The sequence below is a fragment of the Canis lupus genome, chromosome 35 (assembly GCF_048164855.1).
Source record: "Canis lupus baileyi chromosome 35, mCanLup2.hap1, whole genome shotgun sequence".
NCBI classification, from domain to species: Eukaryota; Metazoa; Chordata; class Mammalia; order Carnivora; family Canidae; genus Canis; species Canis lupus.
Genome location: NC_132872.1, coordinates 18985241 through 19001612, shown reverse-complemented (window position 1 = coordinate 19001612; position 16372 = coordinate 18985241). Strand labels below are relative to the sequence as shown.

General features: G+C 34.0%; 1 long non-coding RNA gene across 1 annotated transcript in view; it reads right to left on the bottom strand.

Moving 5' to 3' along the window:
• Positions 1-16164, bottom strand: part of LOC140625204 (uncharacterized) — a 152441-nt gene extending 136277 nt beyond the window's left edge. Inside the window, exon 1 of the long non-coding RNA XR_012024575.1 lies at positions 16125-16164. This is a non-coding gene — a long non-coding RNA (uncharacterized lncRNA). The remainder of the gene's footprint in view (positions 1-16124) is intronic.
• Positions 16165-16372: the final 208 nt, after the last annotated feature.

Here is a 16372-nt window from a genome sequence, read left to right as displayed (position 1 = left end):
GGACTTATCCTGAGACTCCAGGACCACGACCTGAGCTGAGGGCAGATGCCTAACCACTGAGGCACCCAGGCATCCCAAGTTTGCTGATTCTTTCTTCTGCTTGATAAGTCAGCTGTTGAACTCCTCTGTGAATGTTTCATTTGCTATTGTACTCTTCCACTCCAAAATTTGTTGGTTCTTTTTTTTTATTTCTGTGTCTGTTGATATTCTCATTTCGTGCATGCACTGTTATCTTGAGTTCATACAGCATCTGTACCAAAACTATTTTGAATCCTTTGTGAGGTAATTAATTTACCTCTATTCCATTAAGATTGGTTTCTGGAGATAGATTTTGTTCCTTTGATTGGGCCATATTTCCCTCTCATGTGCCTCATAGCTTTGACCTAATATCCAAACACTTGAAGAAGCATCCCTCTTCCTGTGCAGGCCTGGCTTCGTACAGGTAGAGGCCCTCACCAATCTGTCCAACTACAGATTATGAGGATCTCTGAAACCATTTTAGGAAGCAATTTCTCTGGGTCTGTATATGAAATTTCCTAATTAGAGAAACCCGTTGGTTTCTTTTTCAGGAGCTCATAATTTCTTCCTTCCGCTAGTATCTGTCTATGGCATTGCAAGTTCTCAGACTCTTCAGCAGCAAGCTGCAGGCCCTACGCATCCAAAGTATGTTGGCTTCCTATCAGTTCCCTGAGTCGGAAAGACAGATATTAGCCTCTTGGGCAGCCCTCTGAAGAGCTAGAACACTGGTACACATGCTCCACTCTTCTCTTTTTCCCCAAGTGAGAAGTAGAAGCCAGAATAATCTCTCCAGGCATTGAGCTGTGCTGCCTTGGGAGAGGGGTTGACATGGGTAAAATGAAATTGCTCTTATATGTTTCAATGCAACTGTTCTCTGCTTTTTGCTCACCTGGAGTACTGAAGCTTCTTAACTGAATTCTGAAAATCAAATGAAGGTATTTTGGTTTGTATCTTATTGCTAAATCAGTGTTCCTAATGGGAGAATGAGAGCACAAACCTCCTGTTCTTCCATCTTGCTAACATCTGCTCATATTTTGTTTTGCATATTCAAGAGTGTGGGTAAGATTCAGACATTTTAAAACATCAAAGCCTGAGAAAATTTACCACGTAGATTCTCAAAGTGAACCACTAACTTTTCATAAAAAACAATTTAGATAAAACAGGTATGGTATGAAAAAAATAAGGTGAGCAAATAAATCGCCAAATTTCTGGGCCAATTTGAACAAACATTGGCTCTAAAAAAACAAAACAAAAAATGTCATATAAAAACTAGGTAAAACTAAATAGTGGAAGTAGTTTTATTAGATATAATGGGAAAGGGTATAGGAATTAAAACTTTCTGAGCTATGTGTATTATACTGATAAAGGATAGGAATACTTATTAAATTAAACTGCTAATTTAGACTTGCATATCCTCATGATGATTCAAATATCTTTCTCAGGTCATAATCCCAATAAAAAAGGATATCTATCCATTCCCCCCTTTGCCTACCCTCAACTCAGGAGTTTAAGAAAGTAATAAGTCACGAACTACTATTCTATATTATAACAGACAGATTTACTACCACTAAATATGCTTCAATGATTATCTCCCTCTTCAGAGACCTCTGAGTGCCTCACTGGTCCCTTCTGCCAGAAGTTAAATGTTTCCTGCTCATCCATCCTTACCTCTTCTTTTTAAGTTTGAATCAAGATTTGGTCTCTTTATTTCTAACCAAAGCAGCAGTACAATCAGTGAGGCTGAATTACCTAGAAAAAGCTTTGTGAAAATATATATACCGGATTCTACAGCCACATTCCCAGATGTACTTATGCAATAGGATTTAGATGAATCCAGGCAGGAAAGCGTCCCTCTACCCACGTCACTCTGATGCACAGCCCATGATCTCAAATGAGATCTATTTGCATTTTCCAGGACATCAGGCAGCAAAACAACATTTGTATCAATGCTCTACCATGTGCTGAATCTACTCTGACAAGTAACTTCTTACAAATTGTAATAGAGGCTTAACCTATAAGGAGGTACAGAGCGATTTTTTTAATTTTGCAGCAATATATGCTCTTATAGGATATTGAAAAAATTAATACAATTGTTCTTAATTCCTTTACATTTTTTCTTTTTCTTATTCTAATGTGTATGTGTGTAGATACTTTTTGCTAAAAGTAAAATCATGCTTTATATAACAGTTTATTTTCATCTTTCTTCATGTAACATTATATTGCGGCCATTCACCAATGTCTTTGCAAAAACCTTCCAATAATTGAATTTTTGTTTTATATTTCACCACACAGACATACTATAATTTATCTACCAATTCTACATTGTTGAGCATTTAATCATTTTCATTTTTTTACTAAGATAAAACAATTTGAAGTCATTTAGTATAAACCTTTGCACTTTTCTTTAATTATTTCTTTAAGATAGATTCTCAGTAATGTAAATTAGTAGGATGAACACTTTAAAGCTCTGCATTCCAGACATGTTGTACTAAGGTTCTATTATTGATATGCATCTGTATTTCTTTATGGAGGTTCACACTATTGTAGAAACTCTATACCTTTATAGATCATTTGAAATATGTAGTCTAAAGATAGAACATTTTACTCATCATAGAGGAGAATGGGATCCCAGGGAAATAAGAGACTTGAACCTTTTTCCCTTCCTTACAGCTAACTTGCTCAGTGGCCTATGGCAATTCAATGAACTATTTTGAAAAGCTGCCTCAAAGTTCCACAGAGTAAGCATGAATGAAAGTAACATTCACATTCTCTTGAAGATTGTACCGTATGCTACAAAATTCAAGCAGACAAAATGAGATAAAAATGAAGAGTTGAATACAACACACAAGAGCAAACAAGTGACTATATTGCTTTAGGTGAAATTGTAAAGAATTACATTTTACATTATCTGTAGAAGCTTCCAGAGATTGAAATACCTTGTCGCCTTTCATAAACAGGTATATTTACCTTTCTGTTTATAAGCACCTACAATTTTTCCCTTATAGTAAAGCAAATTCACTTTCTAAAGTCCACACTGATCCTTATAATTATCTCTTATCCAATTATTACTTAGGATTTCAAGTTATTTATTTTCTCCTATTTTTCTCAAATATTCATTTAAAATTAATAAAAGATATAGTTTAATTGCTTTTAAAACACCACTTAAAAAGTCTCTTGAAGTGATACTGATTTGAAGAGTCAATTTGAAATGAAACATCTGTTGAAGTTTTAAATTTTGTAGCATCTTCTGTTTATGTATAAAAATAATTCATATAAAAAATGTTTCTGAACATTTTAAAAGTATTTGGTACTCTGTTTGACAATAAAGATTCAGAAAACAATAAGACAATCTCTCTTCAAAAGGTTCAGAGCATAGTGAGAAAAATAAACATGTATACACATAATTACAGTGCCATGGGTAAGTGCCATTAGACTTGAGGAAATATGTAGGCTGGGGTAAATAATGACAAATTGAGCATATGGTAGGCACAGAAAAACTCGACAAAAGTAACTTTTGAACAGACAAAAAAAGAATAAGACTTCACAGAAGTAAAAAGAAGCCCATTAAAAGCATGAACAGCACGTTGCATTAAAAAAAAAAAAACACACAGAATTATAGACTTGGACTATACTACGAATGGCCAGAAAAATCTCACATTATGTAAGAATTCTCTATCAAAACACATTTATTCTCTCTACATTTACAAGCAGGTATCACTTTTCCTTCTGCTGTAAACCTAAGAAGTTACTAGAAATTATTTTACTTAGTGCTTTGTACAGATATTTTACAGAATTCTATCCAAACTAAAACTGATTTTTAAGTGAAATTTTAACAAAAACATGAAAAAATTTCATTTGGTAATGAAGCTAAAACCAGACAGGCAGTGAACCTTCAGAATTTGTGATTTTGTGATGTTTTCCACAAGGGCTAAATCAACTTCAAGAAGTTGATGGTACATAAAAGAGACTGTTTCCCCACAGCTCAGCCCCACCACTAGGAATGGCATTTTCAGGAGAGCTGAGCAGAGTACAGAAGAGCCTGGAATCCTTCCCAGGTCTCAATGAGTTTGTGATCAGGACTTTGATCCTCTCAGAATGAGGCATTATGCAAAAACAAAGTATTTATTACTAACTTTCCACAGAAAAAAATTATCTCAGAAAAAATTAAGAGCCAAATAGAAAAATTTCAACCTACGCAAACAACATTTTTTTATTTTATGTCTAACAGGCTGCAAAATAAAATAAAACAAAAATGTTATGAGCAATTAACATTTCTCATACTTACGCAGTATTTCTGCACAAATGCCTATTAAATATTAAGGTGGATCATGGCTGGCGGCATGCCAGGGCTCTGCAAAACACACGGCCACCATTTGTCTGCATCAGCAGAGGCTGCAATTCCAAAATAATCAAGTTTTTCTCCCCTTTCTTCTGTGCATCTAGTTTTTTTTTTCTTTTTCCTTTTATCCTCCTCCTCATTGAAAATAAAATTCAGTGATTTAATATTTACATTTTTTTAACTACATATAAAAGAGGTAAGTTAAATTGTATCAGAAGACTCACTAGGAAAGAAGCCAATGCTGGGACTGCACATACACTCTTTTCCCTAATATTTTCTAGAATGAAGCATTAGGCAAGAAAAGGAGAATTTTTTTAATCTATTAAGTAGATGTAGAGAGAAGATTCATCTGCCAGACATGGAACTACAGAATGCCCTGTAGAAGGATGGAAGAAAGGAGCACCTGCCCATAGTAATCCATTCACAATCTCCTAGACTGGCTTTCTTCCCAGAAGGCAGTAGCTAGTTATTGGGAACTTCTGGAATGGGGGAAAGATCTGATACTTAGGAAATAATCATGTCCTATATTGCATACTTTGTCACGTTTATTCCTCATAACAATTTTGAAATTAGGAAACACTGTAACCATTTTATAGATGAGGAAACTGAATACCAGGAAAATTAGGTAAAATATATTGCTAGTAACTGATTGATTGAATCTCTACAGAACACTGAAGTATACAATACTTTCCTTGTAATGAGCCACCTCATGTGAGTCTCTCCAATCTTAGCACCACTCCCCACCTTAGTTTTTTCTCACAGACTTCTATCCAGATGAAACTCACTACACATAGATTACTGATATCTGCCCCATAAAGATTTAAAAATGAAGTTTATCATTCTCTTACTCCCTTCTCTTCACTCAGGTCATAAAAAGTCTGTCTCATATGAGTTGGATGTTTTGTAAGGCTCTGTCCAATTCACTTCAAGGATGAGGACAGATTGAGTTTGGAAAGGCTTGAATTGTAATCTTTCATAGGTCAATCCAACTAGAGAGTCTCAGAAAAATACGTCCAATGAACTGTGTATTTAAGCTTGATGGACATTTGCCTAGTATCTCTGGAAACTGTATCCAATGGATTACTGTCATGAAAAACATGCTAACGGTACAATCCAATCTTATTCCACATATGAGGCATTCCAATGAGCTCCACTCCTTCAAGAGACCCAACTCATTCTAACCAGACATTCATGATTGGTCTTGGAGGTGCAAACACATAGGCACATTGTATGGCATTTAGTTGTTCTGTTTGTTGTTGTTTTAATATAAAATATCCACAAACAATGTTAGGTCAAAAGCCTACACACTTATTTTTCTTATCACATAATAATAATAATAGTTATTACTTATTCAGCCCTTATGTGTCAGAAACTGATCTTTTTTTTAAAGAATAAGCCCATTTAATTTTTATCACAATCTTATAAAAGGTAAGTGCTATTTTCATCCAAATTTGTTCAAGTGAAGAAAACAAAGCAAGAATGCATTGATTACTTCTGTATGGGCACGAAGTCAGAGTAAACTTAATCCCTGGGCATCTGGCTCCAAATACCAAGCCTTTAATCTGCACTCTGCCATCCACACAAAGTGAACTCCATATGAGGAACCACAGACTGTAATTTGGACCTTTCCAAACTCAATCTCAATCTCATAAAGTCTCTTTCTAAGCACCATTAAAGAAAGGTATTAGATCTGCCTCATGAAAGCACTAGAATCATTTGAATGCAAATATTTAAAGATACAGCATCAGCTTCAAAGTCCTTAAGATAATCACCCCCAAAGAAAATACAATACATCCAATTCAGTAGATGTTTCTACTATAGTCCCCAACCTGTGGTCCAAGATATATTCCCTCTTTGGAATCTTTATGCTTCCACAATACCTTGCATTTGGCTCTACAATTATGCTAATCATATTTTCTTAGATTTATTTCCTTGCCTATCTCACCATACTGACGCAGGGCAGAATTTGAGGTTTTACCTATTTTTCTATCTCATACACTACCCTGGAAATGTCAGGTACTCATAAAGTATTGATTGTGTGAATAAACAAAGCCATTACCCTCACAGAGTTTACATTATAGTATTGAACATAATAACAGGCATTCTATTTCAAAATTAAACCCTATTAAAATCACAGTAAGATATCGCCTCACTCCTGCTAGAATGGCTATCATTAAAAAGATAAGAAATAGCATAATGTTGACAGGGATGTGGAGAAAAAGGAACCCTTGTACACTGTTGGTGGGATTGTAAATTGGTACAGCCACTATGGAAAGCAGTATGGAGATTCCTCAGAAAAATTAAAAATAAAAATACCATATGATCTAACAATTCCATTTCTGGGAATCTATCCAAAAGAAGTGAAAACATTATGTCAAAGAGATATCTGTATCCCCATGTTCATGGTAGCATTATTTGCAACAGCCAAGACAGAAAAAACCTGAGTATCCATCAATGAATCAAAGGATGAAATGTTGTGTTTACACACACACAAACACACGAATATTATTCAGCCATAAAAAAGAAGAAAATCCTGCCATTTGCAACTACTGATGGACCTTGAGGACATTATGCTAAGTAAATAAGTCAGAGAAAGACAAATACTATGTGATCTCATTTATATGTGGAAACTCAAAAAAAGAAAAAAAAAAGAGAAAAATAAAAAACTCAGAGAAAAAGATATCAGATTTACGGTTACCAGAGGTGAAAAGTGGAGGTAGAGAGGGTTGGGAATTGCACGAATATGGTGAAAAGATACAAACTCCCAGTTATGAGATAAATAAGTACTACAGATTTAATGTACAACATGATGATTACAGTTGACACTGCTGTATGGTATATATAAAAGGTGCTAAGAGAGTAAATCTTGGGCAGCCCGGGTGGCTCAGTGGTTTAGTGCTGCCTTCAGCCCAGGGCGTGATCCTGGAGACCCGAGATCGAGTCCCACGTCGGGCTCCCTGCATGGAGCCTGCTTCTCCCTCTGCCTCTGACTCTCTCTCTCTCTCTCTCTCTCTCTCTGTGTGTGTGTGTGTGTGTCTCATGAATGAATAAATAAAATCTTTAAAAAAGAGAGAGAGAGAATATAACTTAAGAGTTCTTGTCACAAGAAATAAAAACATTTTTTCTTTTTTTTTCCGGTGTCATATGAGATGATGGATGTTAACTAAACTCATTGTGGTAATCATTTCACCAAATATGTAGACCAAATCATTACGCTGCACACCTTAAACTTACACAGTGCTGTATGTCAATTATATATCAGCACTACTGAAAAAATCCTATTAAAATATAATTTAATGTGCTGATGTTTCAAGGATTATAACCAACATATTTCTGAAGCCTTACTCCAATTCTTTCATGGCAAAAACAGTTCGCATTCCAGATTTTCAATTCAAATTGTTTTACTGTGACACTTCACAAGAGAAGGGCACAGTATTTCTCTTGGTAGTTTGAATCCTATGAAATTGGAAAATATATAAGGGTTTTTTTCAAGCCTGAAAAATACATATTTTTCTAAATTTATTTATACCAATGTATATATATTTTTATATTTTACATGTATATAAATGAAGAATTAAGCTACATTGCTAAAGGCTCTTTAAATGTACAAAATATATTTTCATAACTAATACATATTTGCTGATAAGTAAGCCTACTGAGTTTTTCTAATGATATTTTAAATTTTTTCTCTTAAAAATCAAGTCAATTTTCAAAATACCTTTCTATGAAAATCCTGCTGAACAGGATTCAGGCAATGAGTGTTGTAATCAGAATAAACTCCTTCTGTGCTTTGGCCAGACTTTTCCATGATTTCTTACAACCCCTCAAACGTCTTAGAAATCAAGATTAAATCAGGAAGAACTGACGCACATACATACAACTACGATATGCCAGGCACCAGCACTATTGTCTAAATGTGAACTTCATTCAGAAGAGCTGCTTCTTGCTTCCAATTTCTGGAATCCAATGTAGAATTTGATTACACACTACACTCAGTGTCTTAAGGCTGTGTTTGATTTCTGAGCTCAAGTGGCTTTGCAGGTAGATTGTTGATCTTTTTTCTGAACTCTTAAGAAGAGCTGTAGTTTTAAGGTAATACAAAACAATCCAAAAAGCAATAGAAAAAAATTTTAAAGTAAGGGACTAAGATTCGTTACAATAGGTAGCATCTAATGGCCATTTGGTACCTAGCTGTGAGATTTTCCGCTAATTTCTCCTTTCTATGTCATGGTTTGCTTCCCCATAAACAAGGAGGGTTCATTCATTCCAGATATTTACTGTGTACCAACCATATGTAAAACATTATGCTAACCTCCATAGATGATACAAGTAGCCTTCAATTTGCTAATAGAAATAGCCTGTTCTTTTAGAACTGCATTAGAAGTTATTCAGTTGAGGTAAATATTATTTCCAGGGACCCTGGAAGAGTTCCTAAATCCTATCCTGTCAATCACTTGTTGTTTTCAAGGCTTTCCCAAAGGAATTATACCAAGAGTAATAAATAAGAACTAAAGTATAGTTTTGTTAATAAGTCAGCAATGATAGGGGGCTCCTGGGTGGCTTGGTCAGTCAAGAGCCTCACTTGATTTCAGCTCAGGTCATGATCTCAGTGTCATGGAATAGAAGCCTAGGTGGGGCTCCATGCTCAGCAGGGAGTCTGCTTAAGATTCTCTCCCTCTCCCTCTGTCCCTTCCCACACTCACTCCCTCTTTCTCTCTAAATTAAATTAATAAATCTTTAAAAAATAGAATAAAACAGTAATGATAACAACTAAAATTTTTAATTACTTACTATGTATCAGAGCTCATTCTAAGCATTATATGCATTATCTTATTTGATTCTCAAAGAAAATCTATAAAACAAATTTCATTTTTATCTCCCATTTTATAAGAAAAAAGTGAATCTGAAAGAGTCAAAAAGAAGCTGAGTCAAATAGTCAATAAGTGGTAAACCTCAGATTTCAACTCAGGATTTGAATACACAGTCTGTGTTCTTAACATTCCTCTATATTGCTTCCTATAACATGATAAAGACCCAATAATTCAATCTAGAATTTCATCATAAGAGCTCAAGTACAGCAAACAGTTTACCCCTTGATGTTCACCCTATTAAACTAAACCTTGTGCCTAGGTAGATGGTAACTCATAAAATTGATCTTCCTACCCCCAAGTAAACACCACTATATCTGTAAGGCTACCTGTGTTTTGTGCATCTTTGTGAGTTTGTATTCCTCATACTCGTATAAAGAAAAATAAATGTCTCTGAATACCCGTCCAACAACTAGACAGTTCTTAATTCAACTAATTGGAATCTAAGGAATCTACATGCTACATGGGAAATGGAAGCAAAAGAATCAGTTGGGTTTACAGACTGGGCCCTATCTCAACTACCCCATGCCCTATATTAACAGAGGAGGTGAAAAGAGAGTAAAAGACAAGAAACAGCAAGAACTGGACTGAATGTACCAGTCTGCCCACCTGTATAGAAGAGAACAGAACATAACTAAGAGTTTTAATACACCAATCTGCCATTTTGTAAAATATGACTCTCTCATGGGGGTGGATAGCAAAAAGTCAAAGCTTACTGGTATACAGAAAATTGAATTTTTCCTATCCTCATATATATGGACAGAGTTTTCTTTCTTTTTCAATCAGACGTCCTTTATATATTTTCTTTTATCCTTACAACAGTAGTATAAGAAGTTAGTTATCTCTGAATCCATATTAACACAATTGCAGAAAATATCTCTAAATACCTTAGTTCAAAATATACGTGCTTTATTGTATAAATAAGCACACACTCTATTCATAATTCCTGAGACTGGTCTGATATTAATTCACCCATGGTCTGTGTCTAAATCAATAGATATTTATGAGAACCTGATTCCATTCAAATACTGCTGTCATTGATACATGCAAAACAATTTTTGTTTTGCATAAATTAATGACAGCTAATGACAACAAATAAAATAGATAAATCTGAATGTGTTTGCCCCTTATTTCATATTTAAGGATGTTCTTCCAGATTTGGAGACTAAATCAATTTGAGTCAGAAACTATTTGTGATTGGGAGCTCCCTTTTTTCCATCCTATAGTAAACCAGATTATCATTGAGGAGAATTGCCCACTTGTTTAATTTTACATTCTTACTCTGAATTGCGCCCTGTATGTCTCACTAGAACCCACCAAATTGAACTGACTTCTAGATTTCCTCCAAATCAATTTTCAGTCAGCGCCTTTAGAGCCACAGATGCTATCAATTCAATTCAAACAGATGCTATCACTAAGCTGTTGTGTTGCTGCTTAGAATTCTTTTATACAGCAGCTCTCCAATGTTGTAGCCATACATTTTTAAAAAGATATTAATGACTGTAAATGTGGCTACACGGCCAAGGTACAATATTGTGCTCAATTAAGATAACACAATACTGGCAAAAGCTTTTTTCCCTCCAACACTTGGTTGAATCAGACTTGGACCTATGTTTGAAGTCTGAGAAAGCATCTTATTTTCCTTTATAAGTTAGAGAGCACACAAACATTCCAGGGATATTTTCCCAATTTTTCCAAAAGAATAATAGAGACAGTATTTTTGTGTCTACCACAGTATTAAAGCTTCTGGTGAATGAAATATTTATCCAAAGGACAAAACTAAAACCTATATGACACTCCTACCTCCACTATCTCCTTCATGACTCACATTCAACTGATTAATTCCCTCTCTGCTACACAACTGCTCAAACACACAAACACACCCCTCCATCCTGATTGCTACTGCAACTCACATCCTCATCATCTTGCTCAATCATTCCCAAATAACTTATTGATCACTTCACTGTATTATACTGAATAACATGCTTGTTACTGGGTTTCCAAAAAATGAAATGAAAACAGCAGATATCCAAGTATAGATGCAAAAACAGATGCATAATCAAACAACTGAATACATCATGTTAAATATTCTAGAAAGAAAAAAACTGATTTTCCTTGAGCAAGGCCAATGTAGATATATGGTTTTGAAGTCTACATTAAGGAGAGGAAACAGCATGTACAAGGCAGCAAGATGCTAAAGATCAAGGCGCACAAAAAGATAGTCAAATAGCCAAATATCCATGGAATAGAGGTACATAGTAATATCCTGTAAGTGTTTTTCTGCCAGAAATGTTTTCTCATCTACACCCTTCTTTACATGACTTATTTTTCTAAAACATGTCTGGTTGTGTAGTGCAACTCCTAAAAAAATGTATACCCCCTATTTCCCATAGCATAAACTCTGCCTCTAAGCATGCATGGCCCATGCTTGAAATAGGACTATGGGCTTAACCTATTGGCAGTGGTGGCAATAAGTGTATTTTGACATAGTTTTATAATTATGACATAATTTTTGACAATGTTAATATTTCTTTTGTCACAATTTTTTTCTGGACTACTTGCCTTGTATAATAGTAGTTTTTTCAGATGCTTAGATTGACAAAAACATATCATATTCACATACTATTATAAATTTTATTATTGAAACAAATAGGTTTTATAGGTTATTTTTGCAGTATTCAATTCCCGTTCCCCATGTTTAATATAAGTATATAATGGGGGGCTGTTGTTTTAAACCAAGGGTTGACTAGTTCAGCAAATATTGTTTGCTCACTTTCTATGAAAAGCACAGCTCAGTTCTCTCACAACTCAGTCCAACCATCTCTGGCATTTTTATTTTGTTTTGTTTTGTTTTACCTTTTGAACCTCTTCACACATTTTTCTCACCCACCCTCACCCCTTGGCAACCACAAATCTGCTCTATGTGTAAGCATGGCTTTCATTGTTGTTATTTTCTAGACACAATTATTTTATCATTCCCATGGCAAAATGGTCACATCAAAATATCAACACAAAACACTGTTATTTGTTACTTCAACTAATCATTCTCAAGTGCCTGTTATTAACCAAGCACTTACAGGTATATATATCAGTGAATGAAACAAAGATCATGCCTTGGGGAGTTTAAAGCCTAGTGAAATGAGAAAGACAATAAAAATAAACTAATATAAAAGGAAATTTGTAAGATTTTTAAATTTAAATCCAATTAGCCAAAATATCATTATTTTCAGATGTAGTTTTCAATAATTCATCAGTTGCCTATAACACCCAGTGCTCATCACATCACAGGCCCTCCTTAATGCCCATCACCCAGTTACCCTATTCCCCATCTCCCCTTCAGAACTCTCAGTTCCCAGAGTTAAGAGTCTCTCATGGTTTGTCTCCCTCTCTGATTTTTTCCCATTCAGTTTCCTCTCCTTCCCTTATGGTCCTCTGTAGTATTTCTTATAGTCCACATATAAGTGAAACCATATAATAATTGTCTTTCTCTGATTTACTTATTTCACTTACCATAATACCCTCCAATGTAAATGTAAATGGTAGGTATTCATCCCTTCTGATGTTTAAGTAATAGTCCTTTACACACACACACACACATACACACACATTGCTGCGTTGTGTAACTATGTATATATAAAATATATAAATTATATATATTATAATATATATTATATATATAGTGTGTATATACACACATTGCTGCTCTGAACATTGGGGTGTAGGTGCCCCTTCATTTCACTACATCTGTATCTTTGGGCTAAATGCCCAGTAGTGCAATTGCTGGGTCATAGGGTAACTATATTTTTAACTTCTTGAGGAAATTCTGTACTGTTTTCCAGAGTGGCTGCACCAGCTTGCATTCCCACCAACAGTGTAAGAAGGTTCCTCTTTCTCCACATCCTCACCAACATCTGTTGTTTCCTGTCTTGTTGATTTTAGCCATTCTTATTAGTGTAAAGTTTTGATTTGTATTTCCCTGATGACAAGAGATGTTGAACATTTTTTCATGCATCTGTTGGCCATTTGTATATTTTTTTTGGAGAAATATCTGTTCATGTCTCTATCTGTTCATGTCTTCTGCCCAATTCTTGACTGGGTTATTTGTTTTTTGGGTGTTGAGTTTGATATGTTCTTTAGAGATCTTGGATAATATCCCTTTACTTAATATGTCATTTGGAAATTGATAAGTTTTAATATGAGTAGCACAATGAGAAGCTGAAGAGGTAAGAGAACCAAATATGCTGGATTTGGAAAATGGGAAGTTTGACATTTTTAACATGATTATTTGCATAGAATTCATTGAGAAAGTAACATATGAGCAAAAAACTTAAAGGAGCTGAGGAGTTAACCATAGACATATCAGAAGAGGTATGTTACTGACAAAAGGAACTACCAGCCCAAAAGCTGTAAGGAAAGAAAAGGGCATGACATCTTCAAGGAATAACAAGAAGGCTTGTATGGCTGGAATAGAGGAAGTGAAGGGAAAGGTAGTATAAGGTAAGGATAGATTATTTGGAATCCTGGTTAATATTAGAAAGATGACAGCTTTATTCTTAATGAAATAGGAAACTATTGCAAGATTTTAAGCAAAATTATATGTTCTGATCTACACCTACATTTTCAAGGCAATATTCTAGCGACTGCCTTGAGAAAAAGAAAAGGAAAAAAGCAGGGATAAAAGTTAAGTAGCTACTGAATGCCAAGTAAAAAAATGATGGTGGCTCAGAACAGGATGGCATCACTTTTGAAGATTGAAAATGATGAAAAGTGGTCAGATTCTGAATATAGTTTTAAGGTAAAACTAATAGAATGTCTTAACAGATTGTATGGAGATTATGAGAGAAAGAAAAGAATCGAGTTTAATTCCAAGATTTTTTATGCTTTTTTGTTTGTGCCTAGAAAAAAATGGAGTTGGCATCAAATGTTAAGACTACAGGTGTAGCAAACTGTGGGTGTTGATTCACACTAAATGTAAGTGATCTAAACACTCTAATGAAAAAGCAGATATTTTCAAATATTAGATAAGAAAGCAAGACCCAACTACTTGGTGATTACAAGAAACCTACTTTAAATATAAATAAGCAAATAACTTAAAAGTAAAAGAATAGAAAAAGTGATTCCATGCAAATTCTAATCAAAAGAAAACAGAAGTGGCTATATTCATATCAGATAAACTAGATTTCAAAGCTCAGAATATTACTGGAGATAAACAAGGTCATTTCATAATGATAAATAGGTCAATTCTTCAAAAGGGCCTAAAAATCATAAATTTTTATGCCCTAATAATAAAGTTTCAAGATGCATAAAGGAAATACTGATAGAACTGTTAGAAAAAAAGATACACAAATCCATTTACAGTCAGAATTCAATACCACTCTAATGACTGATAGAACAAGGAGGCTCAAGATCAGTAAAGATATAATAGATTTGAGTAACACTATCAATCAATTAGGTCTACTTTACATTTAGAAAACATTCTACTGTACAACAGCAGAATACACATCTACACATCCTTCTCAAATGTACATGGTCTATTTACCAGGGTAAGCCATATCCTGGACCATAGATCAAGTATGAATAAACATAATAGAATTGGATTTATACATATTATGTTCTCTGATCACAATGGAATTAAATTAGAAATAAATAACACAAAGATATCTAGAAATTTCCTAAATACTTGGAAACTTGAATAACACAGTTCTAAGGAACCCAATGGTGAAATAAGAAATCAAAAGAGAAATTAGAAAGTATCCTGGAATGAATGAAAGCACAGCATATTAAAATTTGTGGGATGCCACTAAAATAGTACTTATAGGGAAAATAATAGCCTTAAATGCCCAAATTAGAAAAAAAGGACATCTTAGGTCAATGACCTCAGCTTTCACCTAAGAATCTAGAAAATGAGGAGCAAAATAAACTTAAAACAAAGAAAGGAAATAAAAATATCAGAACTTAAATCAATAAAGTAGTAAACAGAAGAACAATAGAGAATATCAATAAAACAAAAATTGATACCGGTTCTTTGAGATTAATAAAATTAATAGATCTCTAGTCATACTAACCAGGAAAAGAGAAGATACAGGTTATCATTTTCTGGAATGAACAAATCACAAACTACAAATTCTACTGTTATTAAGAGCACAATATGAGAAATACCATGGCGATAAACTACTTAGATTAAATGAAAGTTACTTGGAAGAAAAACTACCAAATTTCAGTCAAGAAGAAATAAATACTCTGAATAGCCCTATATCTATTAAAGAATTTGCTTCTGAAAACGTTCCCACAAAAAATACTACTAGACTAGATGGCTTCACTGGTGAATTCTACCAAATATTTAAGAAATAATACCACTTTTATATAAAGAGTCCATAAAATTGAAAGACAGGTAGTACTCCCCAACTCATTCTATAAGGCCACCATTATATTGATACCAACACAAAGAAAGACATTACTGGAAAAGAAAATGACAAGTCAATGTCACAAAAACAGCTATAATAAGTCTTAACACAACTTTAGCAAATTAAATCCAAAAATGTATAAAAAAGAATAATATCCTAACGAAGTGAGTTTTATCACAGGAATGCAAAATTGATTTAGTAATTCAAAGCCAATCAATGTAATTAATCACAGCAACAAACTAAAATAGAAAAACCATATTTTTATGAACTTTCTCAACTTCATAAAAAGTATCTATGAAACATCTACAGCTAACAACATATTACAAGGTCAGAAACAGCTTGCTTTTTTTTCCTAGTATCAGTAATGAGACAAGGATGTTTCTGCTCTCATTTCTTCTATTCAACATTATACCAGAAGTTCTCCAGTGCAGTACTTGAGGGAAATAAAAGGCATCCATAGTACAAATAAATAAATAAATAACTGTGATTACTCACCAATACGATCATCTTCTTGAAAACAATCCAATGATACCTGCAAAGCAAAATACTAAATCTAATAAGTGAGTTTAATGATATCACAAAATTAAAGATAAATATGAAAAAATCAGTTTTATTCCTAATTCTAGCAATGAACAGTTGTTGAAAAAAATACCACATATAACACAAAACATATGAAATAGTTACAAATAAATCTAACCCCCCAAAAGGTGCAAAAACGACAATACACTGCTGAGAGAAATTAA